This window comes from Carassius auratus, chromosome 46, assembly GCF_003368295.1.
Source record: "Carassius auratus strain Wakin chromosome 46, ASM336829v1, whole genome shotgun sequence".
In the NCBI taxonomy this organism is placed as follows: Eukaryota; Metazoa; Chordata; class Actinopteri; order Cypriniformes; family Cyprinidae; genus Carassius; species Carassius auratus.
Window position 1 is genome coordinate 13,220,064 of NC_039288.1, and position 15,109 is coordinate 13,235,172.

The following is a 15,109-nucleotide window of genomic DNA, read 5'->3' on the forward strand; positions in this document are numbered from 1 at the left end:
GAAATGTGCGGCATGCCTCTCTTGAAAAAGAAGCATGTATTAATTGTAATCCAGGATTTACGGTGGTGACATGCTTTAGCTGTCCCATCAGCTTTACTCAGTTTGTGATCTGCCTCCCTTATGTTGTATGCTAAAATACCATCCCCTTGTGTAATTGCAATGTTCCACATCATTACTTCATCAGCTTTTTATTTTGAGACTCTCACAAACTTTAGAACACACTTCTTTTTCAAACAGCATTTTTAGAGGAACATTCTTTCCACCTGGAGAAAAACATTCTTAAATGTCAAAACGCTAATTAATATGAATGAATTATATGATGAGAATTAAAGTTTTTTTCATTTGCCTCATGCAGCACCAAAATCTAAATAAAGATGTCATTCTTCTGAGGATGTGGTTCAGTGTAGTCCTGCTAAGATCTGGCTAAACGAGTTATCTGCAAGTAGAACTTGTTAATATTTGATGGATCTATAAGGATAAATCCTACAAGTCACAAAAAAGTTGGTGTACAAACTATTTTCACCACAGGTATTGCTCAATTTCACAAACCGTTACAAATAAATGGGAAGTAACACATTGAATTAAAGGTTACATTTTGAAGTAAAAAAAACTGAAACAGTATTTTCTTCTAAAACGTGCTACGATAATTAAAAACAAAATGTTACAGAAAAATCAGAAGAGCCTGAGTACTGAAATAAACTATAGGCCTTCAATCTTTCTTGGATCCAAAAATGTGATTTGATCTGATGAATGAACCAGCAGATGTCGCTGTAGCATTAAAAGCCATCGAGCAAATATCCTCCAATATTACTAAATTATGGCTAAATTAATTTTCTCTCTCGAAATTCACTTTATGTCTCATATGTTTCAAAAAAGCATTCCTTTATTGGAATACAAATTGCTTGAGTATAAAATATGTTCCTTAATAAAGCTGATATATTTTAAATCTAATCTTAGCATACCTTCTAGGCCTATTTGCAGCCAGGAATTTCAGTTAGCTTCCTTGAAGTGTTCATGATAGCAATCAAACAGTCTGTTATTAAAGCAGATTATTCACGGTTCTTCTCACATTGTTCAGAAGACTGAGGGTAAACCCACATATTATGGGGAAATGTACAAAGTGAGTTAAGTTAGGGAAAAATTGTAAAAATGGGTCATGGCATCATTAGCCTTTTTCTAATGTGCGTCATCTAAGGCCATTATTGAGGGTCAGAATAATAATTTAAAAAAAGCATTATTCCCCCTGGAAACAACAGGAAACATTAGAGAGATTTAAAATAATCTCACTGTATCAAGTTTGTGGTTTTAGGACTGAAACCCAGATTCAGGTGTGGTTTAAAACTTCCATGGTGCACATGCATTATGGTTACAGTGCTTTCAGTAAGACTTCGCCTTACTGCTGAGGAAAATTACACATCATACAGATAATTATGCTATGTGACAGGCTTTTAAGCTGTCTGTTTCTGCAAATGGTCACATTTTCTGTTTTTAGTCCACCTTTATTTCAGATGGGAGAAACCATGGCGACTGTTCACACATTCTGCATAAAAAAAAGAAAGAAAAAGAAAAGAAAAAGAAGAAAAGAAAATGTAAACAATGGCTCCCTGTTATAGCCTAGTGCGGTGAAGGTTGACACTGAGAGCACGATTAACCTTGCTTTTAAACTTGAAATCCCTGTCAAATCTGTGGGTAGACGCTGAACGGTCTCACGCGGATGATGAGGACATTTAATGACATGGTAATTGATGTATATCATGTATATATATGGAATGAAAGACACTAAGTACCACATGAAGCGCTTTTTATTCTTACACAAAAATACAAAAAGGAAGAAACAGTAAAAACTGAACACAATCTTGCTACTCAAGCGGTGTATGAACATTTTCCTAAATATATTTATATGCTGCTTTTCCATTTTGCATTTACTTTAACTTTCAATCCTTAAGTACGTTTACATGCAGTAATTATGACTGTTTGAAATGATGTAACAGAACTGTTTGTTGTTTTGGCTCTAGAGCTCCTGCAGCAGTATTGTCAAAGCAATGATGAAAGGGTTACAGTTCAGAGATCTCACAAACATAGGCTACTTTTATGCAACGCACAATAATAAAACTGCTCTGACGTGTCCTCCATGATGATTGTCTCTGCTGCTCATTGTCAGTCTTCATTTTCCGCATCTCATGTAGCCTAGCTTATAAACACACAACGTCTGCATTCACATCCAGAGGTGGGTAGAGTACCCAAAAACTTTACTCAAGTAAAAGTAAAAGTAATTCTAGAAATATTTACTCAAGTAAAAGTAAAAGTGCTAGTCTTGAATAGTTACTTGAGTAAGAGTAAAAGAGTATCGGATAAAAAATCTACTCAAGTAGTTAGTTACTAGTTACTTTGGGTCATATATACGGAGCCTTTTTTTATATAGATATATCGACAAAAAATGTATGTAATGTATGTGTGTGTGTATAAATGTATATATTTCATCAGCCTTTAATCCAATTTATGTAATTTATTATAAAACCCTGTCTGTTTATTTAAGTAACAAATATAGGTGTCATGCCATAACATATTTTTAATACGACTGACTTTATTTTAAATGTGAATTTAACATTGAAAGTTAATGTGATATAAATATTGCTACTAATCTTTCATTGTTCAGAAAGAAATAACAAATAACATTTACATTATTAAACATAATTTTCACTGACAGTCTAGATTTCATTCACTCTCAGAAACTACCATTAAAATCACTGAAACTGTTAACACTGTGAAATCAATATCTTAATTATAGATTCGTACACACATCTGCACTTTGTTGTTTCTGACGAGAGAATTCGGCAGAAAGAGGTATTCAGTAAGTGAGCGAGTGAAGGAAGCACCGGCATTTCAGCGATGACTCATCGGAACAGAACCGTGTGTGATTGGTTAATGCGCAGCGCTGTAAAAACGCGTCTGTCTCTGGCTCAGCGCCAGCAAGCGATCACAGATCTGAATTTAGCAGCTGATGATATGACTTGCTGAACGTACTCGCACTGGTGTGATTGTATTAAAATTAATAAAATCTTAATCGGCTATTCTTTGTCTTTTGGAAGCTGCATTCAACCTGTTATAAGCCACACACGTACAACAAACTAATGTCACAGTGGTATCGTGTACTGTAATCGAATGTAGCCCAAGTTATTACCTGTTAAACAGTAGACAGCACACGCGTTCATCTAATAAGGATCTCCATCGCAAGCAAATAATAGCCTTTGCAGATTAGCTTTCAATTCAGTGCAGTTCCATAGCCCCGTTTTCAACGCTGCTGATATTCTTAAACGTTACAACTCTGAGCGAACCGCTTCAGATGCTCAGCGCGTGAGGCAGGGAACTGAACGACTCAATCAAACTGATTCATGAACCAATTCACTCGTTTGCCAATTGGTTTGATCAAGCCTTTGAACAGAGTTGACTCAAAAGAATGAATCATTCGCGAATGGGCATCGCTCATTGTCCAGAGAAAAGTAGACGGCGCGTTTGGAATAAACTGAAGCATTTATTGCATTAAGATAAAGTAACGAGAGGGGCGTCGCCCACAGTAACGAAGTAAAAGTACAGATTTTTCCCAAAAAATGTACTCAAGTAAGAGTATAAAGTACCCATCTTTAAATATACTCCGAAAAGTATTAGTTACCCCGAAAAATTACTCAAGTAAATGTAACGAAGTAAATGTAACTCGTTACTACCCACCTCTGTTCACATCTTCTGCAAGATGCATATTTTAGTGTTTTAGTGTATATTTTGTGCACATATGACAAACGTGCAAATGTGCGCACGGCTACAGTTTTTGGGCTCTAAGTAAAAATTGTTGTATCAAAAAAATCATCATAAAAAATGTTTTACAAATATGTAGAATGTATAATATTATTCAGTTTTGTATATAGAGTAGCCAGACAACCCAAAAGCAAGACAGCCCAAAATATCAAAATTGACAAGTGCATGAAAAATGGATTGGGGGAGAAAAGGAGGAGAGAGATGGTGTAAATTGGTCGTGTGAAACTAAATTATTTATACTTGTGATGAAAAAATGCATAGGATTTGTGGAACTTAATTATGTGGCAGAACTGCAGGAATTGACTGGGTTGGAATGAGAACTCTGGAATGCAAATATTTGATCAATCCAGGCAGTGAGGGAAGACATTATCATCTTAAAAATCTGTAGGCATTAACAGAACAGAACGTTTTCCTGTATCTGGGTCATCTAATGCACAATGCAAGCATTCCACGTTTGAATTTTGCATGGGGTTGCATCCATCTTTGCTATGTTATGTCATATTAAAATGCAATTTCAATATCAATTTTTGAAACAGTCAGACTGGACTGGACTGTTTTATAATAGAGTGAAATGACACTTTTGTGATCAGGCACATAGAAGTGTCATATGCTGTCCTTCCCATAAAACTAATTTAGAGAACTAGAACTCAAGGGTCAAACCTATTAAAGCAGGTCACATGATTATCTGATGGACTGCCTGAAACCCGTACAGAAAATGTTCTTCACAGAATAAAATGTCAAGTGTCTATCACGCTATCGTGGTTTCACAGCGGTTACAAAGAACTGCATACTACATAGATACTTAAAACTATACTAGGAATATTCAAACAGTATCTAAAAGGTCTATATTTTTGTATTTTTCCAGCAATTATAATTTTAATTTCAGTCAGGGCTCTCTTTATAAATCACACAGAAGAGAATGAAATGGTCTAAGAAACACACTTTGGAAATGCTGGTTATTTTGTAGCAGGAATTTTTAGGAAACCTATTCAGTTCTTCTCTATAAGATTATTACCAAAAGCAGTGCCTAAAAATTCCTCCATTAAGTATATAAAATAATATTTTCTAGATTCATCAGTAGCAATTTAAATTATATAGGATGAGAAGTGTTCAGCTAAAATTGGATTGCCCCTATGCAAACTCATTCACAAATCAAAGGGAAGGTCTCTGAATTTTTTTTTTAATATATTGCTCCACTTTGATGTCTCTCTCTCCTTTTCTCTCTCTCTCCCATTATGAATGCTGGTATAGCAAAGTGAAAATTCCATTCCTTCATCCGCTGAGATTAGCCAGCAAACTAATTCCCTCTCTAACCTGCTACTTTGAAGTATTCAAGGGAGCCAAGAGCTTCATCCATCCATCCATCCATCCTTCCATCTACCTACTGTCTATCTATCTTTTTTCACTTTATCTATCTCTTATAGTCCGATAACCATCCACTCTTGATTTATAATGTTATCATTCCATTTAAGCTATTCATCCACTTTGTTCATTATGCCTTGGTTGCAGGTCAGCAGCAAATGACACCCGGTCCACAGTGATTACTTTCACCTTAGTAATCCACTGCTCCATCTAAGCCATTGCTGTTCAATATCAGGAACAAACTTTAATTTATTGGCTAATTTGAAATAAACATTCAGACCCTTTTAAGGCTTTTTTACACAATTTAAGTATGGAGAAATTGGTTTTTGGTTCTCAGAGGGCAAAAAAGAGCTTTGATCTTAGTGAGCTGGCTTTCTTTTTCCTCTCTCACAAATTAAGAAGGGAATTTGTAACACACAATATGGAGTTCAATGTGTCGAGGGGCATTAGTCAGAAGAATGCTGGCTTTTCTAAAGGGAAGGAGGGAGGGAGAGAGAGAGAGAGAGAGAGAGAGAGAGAGAGAGATTGAAGGAATTAAGCTGTGGCTGGGTTAAGAAACTCCCAGAAAAAAAAATAATATTCTCAGAGGTACTTATGTGAAACTGCCATTAGGCAAAAAAATAAAATAAAAAAATTTGCAAGCCAGGGCAGAGTGCTGAGGATTATTTAATGGTATGATTTTAAAATACATACATTTTTCATAGTGCAAATTTATAAATAACTCATTCTTTAAATACCCTGTACTACAGATTTCAGGGTTGTGCTAAATGTAACAAAAAAAAAAAAAAAAAAAAAATTATATATATTAGCTCCCTTGCTGTTCATGAGTGTGGCCACATGCAACAGGACATTGAGCTGGAAGTTATTTTACATTGGTCATAAAAAAATATTAATAATATATAAAATAAATGATGAAATGTAGCAACTAAATAATGTATAATTTTATACTATACATTTCTATAGCTGGAATTTGAAACATTTTATTTTTATTTATTTTACAAAAAAAAATTTGAAAAGGGAGTTGGTTCAGCCCATTGGTTGACTGCATGGAGGCAGATTATACATACATACATATATTACATACAACAATTATAATTTTCATATCAACTTGAAGTACTAAAATAATTACTGTAAAATAAAGTAAATCTAATAAATGCAGATTAATAAAAAACGTAAACTAATAAAAATGACAAAACACACTACAAAATTACTAAAAAATTAAATTGTGAAATCAGAAAATATTTGTATGTTTTTACAATCTTTTATAGTTTTCAGAAGTATTTTTAGTTTTTCATTTAAAAATACTAGATAAAAAAACATGAATTGTGTCAGGAGCATGACAAATTCAAATAACTTTTAACATTTGTAAAAAAAATATATCTATATATGTATGTATATATATATATATATATATTTTTTTTTTTTTTTTTTTTTTTTTTTGTTGTTGTTAGATTGACAGAGTTAATTTTAATATAAAACATTGGCAGTTTATGGATTATTATCTTCACACTAGTCCCACATGCTTCTTACTTAACCTTCATAAATAAAAATGCTTATTACACTGTCTGACAAACTGCCTGTCTTTGATTGTCCTTTTGAGTTGAATCCGCTGCAAACAACAAACAAGTGAAAATACTTATTGTCTCACTGGCACTAGTAAAGAGCTGTATTTGTGAAATAGAATGTGGTTTGTAGCGTGTCCAATGCAGAGGGCACAGCTCATCTCTGGCTTCACCAATGGCTGCCTGGTGTTTGATAACCCCCGGATTTGTAGGAAGACATGGTTTGCATTTGTAATCAGGCCTTCTGTACTATGTTCTGATTGCTAATTGTATCCTTTGGGCCCTGCATGCTTCCTGCATGGTTATTACTGTCCTTACTCCCTCCCTCTCTCTCACATGTGTTACTTTTCACTCTTAAAACCCCACATCCCCCACACCCCCTACTATGCTTTTTATTCAAGTAATTTTCGCCTATTTAACAAACCACCATGTGAGCTGCCAGTCACACTGGGCATTCCCCATTCAGTAATCAGAGCGGTTCAGCTGCACATGAGTTTTACTGATGTGCTGTAATGGCGAGCTCTCAGCAGGATCTAAGTCTTTCGGTAAGGCGCTAAAAGCTCATGTGTCCCCTGGATGTCTCAGCAAAGTAAAGGCAGCAGACTGTGTCTTAAAGTATGCTGCAATTTTATTGACATTGCATTTATGTATTTATTTGCAAATCAAGTGAGTGAGTGAAGTGATGTGTGGCCAAGTATGGTGACCATACTTGGGATTTGTGCTCCGTGTTTAATCCATCCAAGTGCACACACACACACACACACACACACACAGTATTGAACACACACACACCCGGAGCAGTGGGCAGCCATATTGCTGTGGCACTCGGGGAGCAGTTGGGGGTTTGGTGCATTGCTCAATGGTCTCACCTCAGTCATGGTATTGAAGGTGGAAGAGAGCGCTGATTATTCAGTCCCCACACTGACAATTCCTGCTGGACCTGAGACTCGAACCCACATCTTTTTCTGTCACTATACTGGTAAACATTTGGAATAATTAAGATTTTATTAACATTAACAAAAAGTATCTTGTGTTCACCTAGGCTGCATTTATTTGACAAAAAATAGAGTAAAAAAAAAACAGTTTTCAACGTTGATGATAACAAGAACATTTATTAATGACTGAGAGTTAATAATAACTGATAATAGTTAAGCATCAGCATGTTAAACAGATTTCTGAAAGCTCAATATGACACTGAAGGCTGGAGTAATGGCTACTGAAAACTCACCACAGAAATACAAAACACATTCAAATAGATTTTTTTAATTATTATTTTAAATTGTAATCATATTTCACAGTATAAAATTATTACTGTATTTTTTTATCAAATAAATATTGTCATAGTGAGCAGAATAATCTTCCTTTGAAAACATTAAAAAAGTTGAACTTTTCACTAGTAATGGACTTTTCTTAATTCAAGTCATAAAAAATTAATAATTTTTGAAGCAATCAAAATTATGTATCCTTGTAACCAGAATGCAGCAAAAAAATAATAATAATAATTGTTTATTATTGTTGTTGCTGACATCTGCTATGTAGAGTATTCCTCTGTTTTCTTTGAAAATGAAGACTGTTGCAATGAAACACTGCATAATAATAAAGAAATAAAGAGAAACCATATTACTGTTGTTTAATAGTATTTTACATACAGTATATACTCCAATGTTTCATATTGTAATATCCAACAGACCTGTTTAATTGATTCTAAAAAGGTAAAATGTGCAATAGATATTTCCAGGCAACCAACAGTCTTACAAGACAGAAAGAATTGTACAGAAGAATCCATCGCAGTGACTGTGAAAGCATGTTGGAGTTACGCTTGCTGTGCGAAATGAGCCTACATATTTAAGTGATAAAAATTATAAGGAGCTGAATTTGAGACTCAAGGGATTTGTTTAGGCTTCTGTAGAAGATGTGTTATGACTGTGTGTGCTGATGTCCTGTCTTTTATATTTACTCCCGTCCTTTAATCAGGAGAAAATCCAGAAGCATGACAGGTTGGTGGAAACAGCTCCAGACCGCTCAGGGACTGTGTCAGCATCTTCAAAAGGACAAACTTTGCATTTCCACTGGCCATACTGTGAAAGCATCGCTCAGGCCTCCTCCTTCAAAGCCTTACATGACATTTCTGCAAGACACTGATGCTGTTTGATGGCCCATCAAATCTAACAGAAGCCTTTTTGTCCTTCATTTGAATATCAATCGACTACCTTTTCGATAATTTAAAAGGATGACAAGAACCTTCTGAGGTTGTTTATAGGCCATGAAGAGCCTGTGCTCCATAGCCTACATTTTTAAAGGGGTCATCGAATGCTACATGCACTTTTACAAGTTGTTAGAACTGAAATATGTGTTGGCTGTATGTGTACACGTCCACCCAATAATGATAAAAATCCTCCCAGTGTTTTTAATTTATTTTATCTTGTTATATTTTCCCCTTTCTCAAATCGAGTTGATCTCAGATGACTGTCTGTGTGACCCCTCCCACAATTGTTTGATTGACAGTTTCATTCAAGCACAGACTGGACTGGCGTCTTACCTTACAGTAGGCCTATCTTGAGTGAGCTGTCATCAGTCCGCCTCCGGAGCAGAAGTAGACAAGAATGTCTCCTAAGTAATTGAGGTGTTTTGTTGTTGGATGTAATAATGAACGTAGCGCTCGTCATTTACTCCCAATATCTGACCCCCTGAAGACGCAGTGGATTATGTTTGTTTTTGAAGGGAATGTACCCACGAGCTACCTAAATGCGTCTATTTTAATTAATCTTTGAAAATCGCCTCTCCTAATAATGTGCTTATTAGCATGCAGCTAAAGTAAACAGTCCCTCAGAAAGCAGCTTGGAAGAGAGGGGCGGGGTCAGCAGAGCTCATTTGCATTTAAAGGAAAATTCTACAAAACAGCTTGCTTTGAAAAGAGCTGTTTTTGACAGGGTAAAAAGGGTGTTGTCTTACACTACCATTGGGACATTTTAACCAAAGTATTCTAAAGACTTTCATTAAGACCCTATCATATCATATCAACTTGATAACCCATTTGAAAATAAAGGTCCATTATTAGCATCTATGGTTCCATGAAGAGTAATTAATTCCATTGCACAAAACGTGGTTTAAACAGGAAAAAGGTCCATTAATGATCCCATTATAATCAACAAAGTATAATCTACACTTTGGAAAATAACTAGTTTGCTTGGTGTTGGAATTTTTCTTTTCTTTTTTTTTAATCCATGGATATACCACAGTATAAAAAGCAGAAATTCATCTGTTAAAATTTATTTTACTATCTTGTGTCACACAACCTAGTCCTACTTTGCTTTCTTTGCACATAACATCACATAATACGAGCAGCAACAAGGGAGAGGATGCAAAAGAGTGAAAGATGGGGGAAAAATGTTAAATGTTTCACTTGCAGTACATTGCCAAGAGTCTTATGTGTATAATTTATTATCCTCGACTACTGAAATATTTCCTTTATGGTGTTCAGGTTGAATAAGAACAGAAAAGTCGGTCATGTTGAACCACTGTTTTGGCACTCTTCTGGCACATATTTACACCTCCTCACAGATTTCCCTGTACTGGAGCAAACCGGCTTTTGTTGAAACTCTTTGCTAAATCACAAACAGACAAAAATACCAGGCTCTTTTGCATACTGATTCCCCCTTTTTTTTCAAGTTCTGGTTCTTTTTTATACTCTGCCTCATGGGGGATCATTATGAGAGGAGAGCATAGAAACAAAGCAGAGAAAGCAGGGTAGCACTGAAAGGAATAAAAGGGCGAGTTTTGCCCTTGAACTCAATTTTACAGTCCTGCATCCAATATTGAATGGTAATTGTTATATTCTGATTTCATATATATAATAATATGAATTTTTAACTACACATCACATAACATGTCATTAACAAAAATTATTTAACTCACTCAATCCTTATGGAAAAAAAAGACTTGTAAGAGTCTATTTGTTCAAAAAGAACCAGCTCAGAATCGTTGGAGTACTGTATTTTAGGAATACTGTTTGTACCTTCCAGGAAATACAGAGAGAGACAGAAAGAGTTGTCAGCGATGTGTGATAAAATCAATGACGTGAACAGCATTACCTGGATGTTTTCCACGAATTCTGGTTCCCGTCTTTTCCTTAAGATTATTATTAAAAAACCTCCTGAATAAAGGATCTTATCTCACGCAAATTAAGTGACAGCCAGAATCCCCTCAGTTCAGTCATGATTAATGTTTAAGTGAATCCACGAATGTACTAAGAGCCTGGGTAGAAAAGGAACAGATAAAGAAGCAAGCCTGGAGCAAATTAGAAGTAGCCATGTTTAATTTAAAATATGTGCCTCCATGAAATCAGTTCAGTTGCGGTGGTGAACAAGCTTAAAAAACCAGCATAAATCCAGCCAGAGTAAGAGCTGGTGAGCCTTGCCAGCCATAGTGTTCCACAGCAGCTGGAACCTGGTGCAAACAACTGATAAGGTCACAAAAAAGCTGATAATAATTTCAAGCAAATCAGTGAGTCATCAGTGTTGCTGGCAAGAATGAAATGGCACTGCAATTTGACAATTTAATTTTTTTTTAAAGGTTACATATCACATTTCTCATGAATCTCGCTGATCGTATGACTCAGAGTAAGATCATTGGATGCTCTGGTCACATTCATAAAAGGAATGATTGCCATTGATTCCAAGAGGTAATGTGCATTGAAACTAATGTTGTCACAATAACAGATTTAAACAAATCATGCAATATGTTCGCGCCAAACAATTTCCGTGCTCTCTTATTATAATGAGTTAATCCTTCCAGCTGCTGGCTCATTGAGGGATCTGACTTGGCATTATAACATCTGACTGTTAGACCAAGAATCAATCCATTTTAGCTGGATGGAGTCAGTGGTGCCAACAGCAAACCCCACCGCCATCACAAAAACGAGCCAGTGATAGATTCCAGAAAAAATAAATGTGATTAATTTTTACTTTTATAATATGTTTACAAAATATATTTAATAACATACAGGCAGTATGCATGTTATTTCATTCTCTTATTAATGTATTGTGAGTGCAGTTTTCTAAGTGTTCCTTGTATAATTCATAAATTATAATGTATTTATTTTTATTTGTATAACAAACTTATTTATTCACACATAAAGATGAAATATAACATATAAGTAACTTCTTATTGACACATTAGTGTTTGCAAGTGGCTACGTTTTAGAAAGAAACCATTCCCTAATATTCGTCAGAAACGTCTTATTTGGTAGAATTCATTATCTGTTTTGACATGAGTAGTCATGTCTTTTAGGATAAGGTATTTTGGTTCGGACACATGCGTATTTTCAATAAATAATTGAGGACCAGCTAGTTTCACAGTAGGTCAAGTATTAGAATAATACATTGATTAAGGTACATGTATATTCTAGAAACTATGTCTTCATAAATAAAGGTTTTAAACATTTTGTGGTGTAACTCTGGCTGTGGTTGCCATCCTGACCTTGGCGTTCATACGAAATGATTTGCTTTTAAATATACAATATTTATTGAGCTTGAAACATCAGTGAAGTACAATAGAGGACTACTAAGAAAATATGAACTTTTTTTCTTCACTCATGCATTAATATACAGAGCAACTTTGCTTATAATTGTTATTCCTAATGAACTTCACAGCTGTGTAGCGAGTTCAGCTCAACCTGCATGTGTATCTGCAGACCGTGGAAGTAATGATTTCTCCAGGCTACAGTTACTCAATCATTACCCATACTGCCACGGTTTTAACGAGGTTGGGATTGTCGTTTTCTCTGAAGTGTACATCCCCTTGAGGCAGTATAAACCTTTCCAACAGTTTTGTTGTCTCGGGAGACACAGAGGCACAGCTGTTTTGTCTCAACAACACGAGCAGAGCAGCAAGTGTAACTATGCTCAGAATAATCAAGGTCTGACTTACATGGTGGGTCTGGTGCCTCCCCCAGAGAGAGAGTGTTTTTAACTACTACTATCTTTTGGTGGGACAGTTCACACCTCCTTAGGGATTTAATTCTGGGTTGTAAGTTGTGATGGCTTACCTGATCTGTCGGTTCCTCCTTTGTGAGCACTGCCGGTGTGTAATTGGTCCATCTGCTCGACGTGTTTGAGGTATTGCCTTTCCTGGGAGGAGAATAAAAGTTAGTTTTCCCCCCACGCTCTGCTGGGCCTATTTGACTGACAGTAATGGGAATATTTTGTGTCAGTTTATGACTGTAATCACACTGTGTTTGAAAGTCACCTATATTTGGAGATTGTAGAAATAAGTAGTACTGCTTTAAATGTTTATTTATATGCACTTAATGGTTCTTATTGGTTTAAGATCTATCTGTTTGTTTTCCTGCTTGTTGTTGCAAATTGGTATTTGTTATATTAGTATAGTCCAGTAATAACTAAAGTGAAAGTGACGTGACATACAACCAAGTATGGTGATCTATACTCAGAATTCATGTTCTGCGTTTTACCCATCCAAAGTGTTCACACACACAGCAGTGAACACACCTGGGGAAGTGGGCAGCCATTTTATGCTGCAGCACTCGGGGAGCAGTTGGGGGTTCAGTGCCTTGCTCAAGGGCACCTCAGTCGTGGTATTGTAGGTGGCAAAAGCACTATACATTCTCTCCCCCCTCTTATAATTCCTGCTGGCCCAAGACTTGAACCCACAACCTTTGGATTGCAAGTCCAAATCTCTAACTTTTAGGCCACAACTTCCCTAACTATAGTCAGAAAAAAACTAGTAGGCAAATTAAGTGCACTTTGTTATTTTTCTAATTATTTAACTATAGTGGCTAATGAATTGGAAATTAGACACATATAATTTTTTTATATGTAATTATTACTATCACAATTTTTCCAAATGCTGAAGCATTTTCTATTTCCAAAACCTAAGCTGCTATATATAATTTTATATATATATATATACTCATTGGCCACTTTATTAGGGACACCTTGCTAGTACCGTGCTGGACCCCCTTTTGCCTTCAGAACTGCCTTCAACACGGTGTTGGAAACATTCCTGACATGATAGCGTTACACAGTTTCTGCAGATTTGTCGGCTGCACATCCACGATGCAAATCTTCCGTTCCACCACATCCCAAAGCTGCTCTATTAGATTAAGATCTGGTGACTGTGGAGGCCATTTGAGTAAAGTGAACTCATTGTCATGTTCAAGAAACCAGTCTGAGATGATTTGAGCTTTAAGCCAATTTCCGACCCTACCATCTGAATGTTCCAGCAGAAATCGAGACTCATCAGACCAGGCAACATTTTTCCAATCTACTATTGTCCAATTTTGGTGAGCCTGTGCAAATTGTATCTGCCATTTCCTGTTCTTAGCTGACAACAGCGGCTCCCGGTGTGGTCTTCTGCTGCTGTAGCCCATCTGCTTCAGGGTTTGACGTGTTGTACGTTCAGAGATGGTATTCTGCATACCTTGGTTGTAACGAGTGGTTATTTGAGTTACTGTTACCTTTCTATCATCTCTAACCAGTCTGCCCATTCTCCTCTGACATCAACTAGTCATTTTCGTCTGTCTACACAGCTGGTGCTCACTGGATATTTTCTCTTTTATCGGACCGTTCTCTGTAAAGGTTGTGGGTTGTGCATGAAAATCCCAGTAGAACAGCAGTTTGACTAGCCCTTCTGGCACCAACAACAATTCCATGTTAACTTAAATCCCCTTTGTTCCCCATTCTGATGCGCGGTTTGAACTTCAGCAAGTCGCCTTCGCCACATCTAGATGCCTACATGCATTGAGTTGCTGCCATGTGATTGACTGATTAGCAATTTGTGTTACCAAGCAATTGAACAGGTGTACCTAATAAAGTGGCCGGTGAGTGTATCTGTGTGTGTGTGAGAAAGAGTATAATTCTATGGGATTTAGGTAATAGTAACTAGGTAGTATCAACCTTTTGCATTACTGACTAGAGAGCTGCGAAGGAGCCCTCGAGAGCAGATCGGTTGTGCCTTTGCTGTTTTTGCCAAGGTCTCTGTCACTGCACCATCATAAAATTCTGCCAGTTTTGTTATGCTGTCATTCATAAAAGATCTTCGCTGTCAATGTCACGTTTTCTCCACAGGCATTGTGATGTCTGAAAGCAATATGTCACTTTGATAACTGGATGTCACTGTCTTCATTTAGTGCAAAGATGAAATTTTTAGATAAAATAGCATAGTATTTGAACTCCTCATTCCTTTCCTATCACTTCCTATCATCTCTGAAGCGTCGATCTGTTCTAAGTGCAGGTTTTTTTCTGAGATGTGAGCCTGAGACAGCATCATACCAGCAGTAAGAGCCGCTCGTACGTTACTGATTACACAAACTCGGGGCTCGGACCCCTCCTCAGAGCTGTGTGTCTGCTCATCAAACT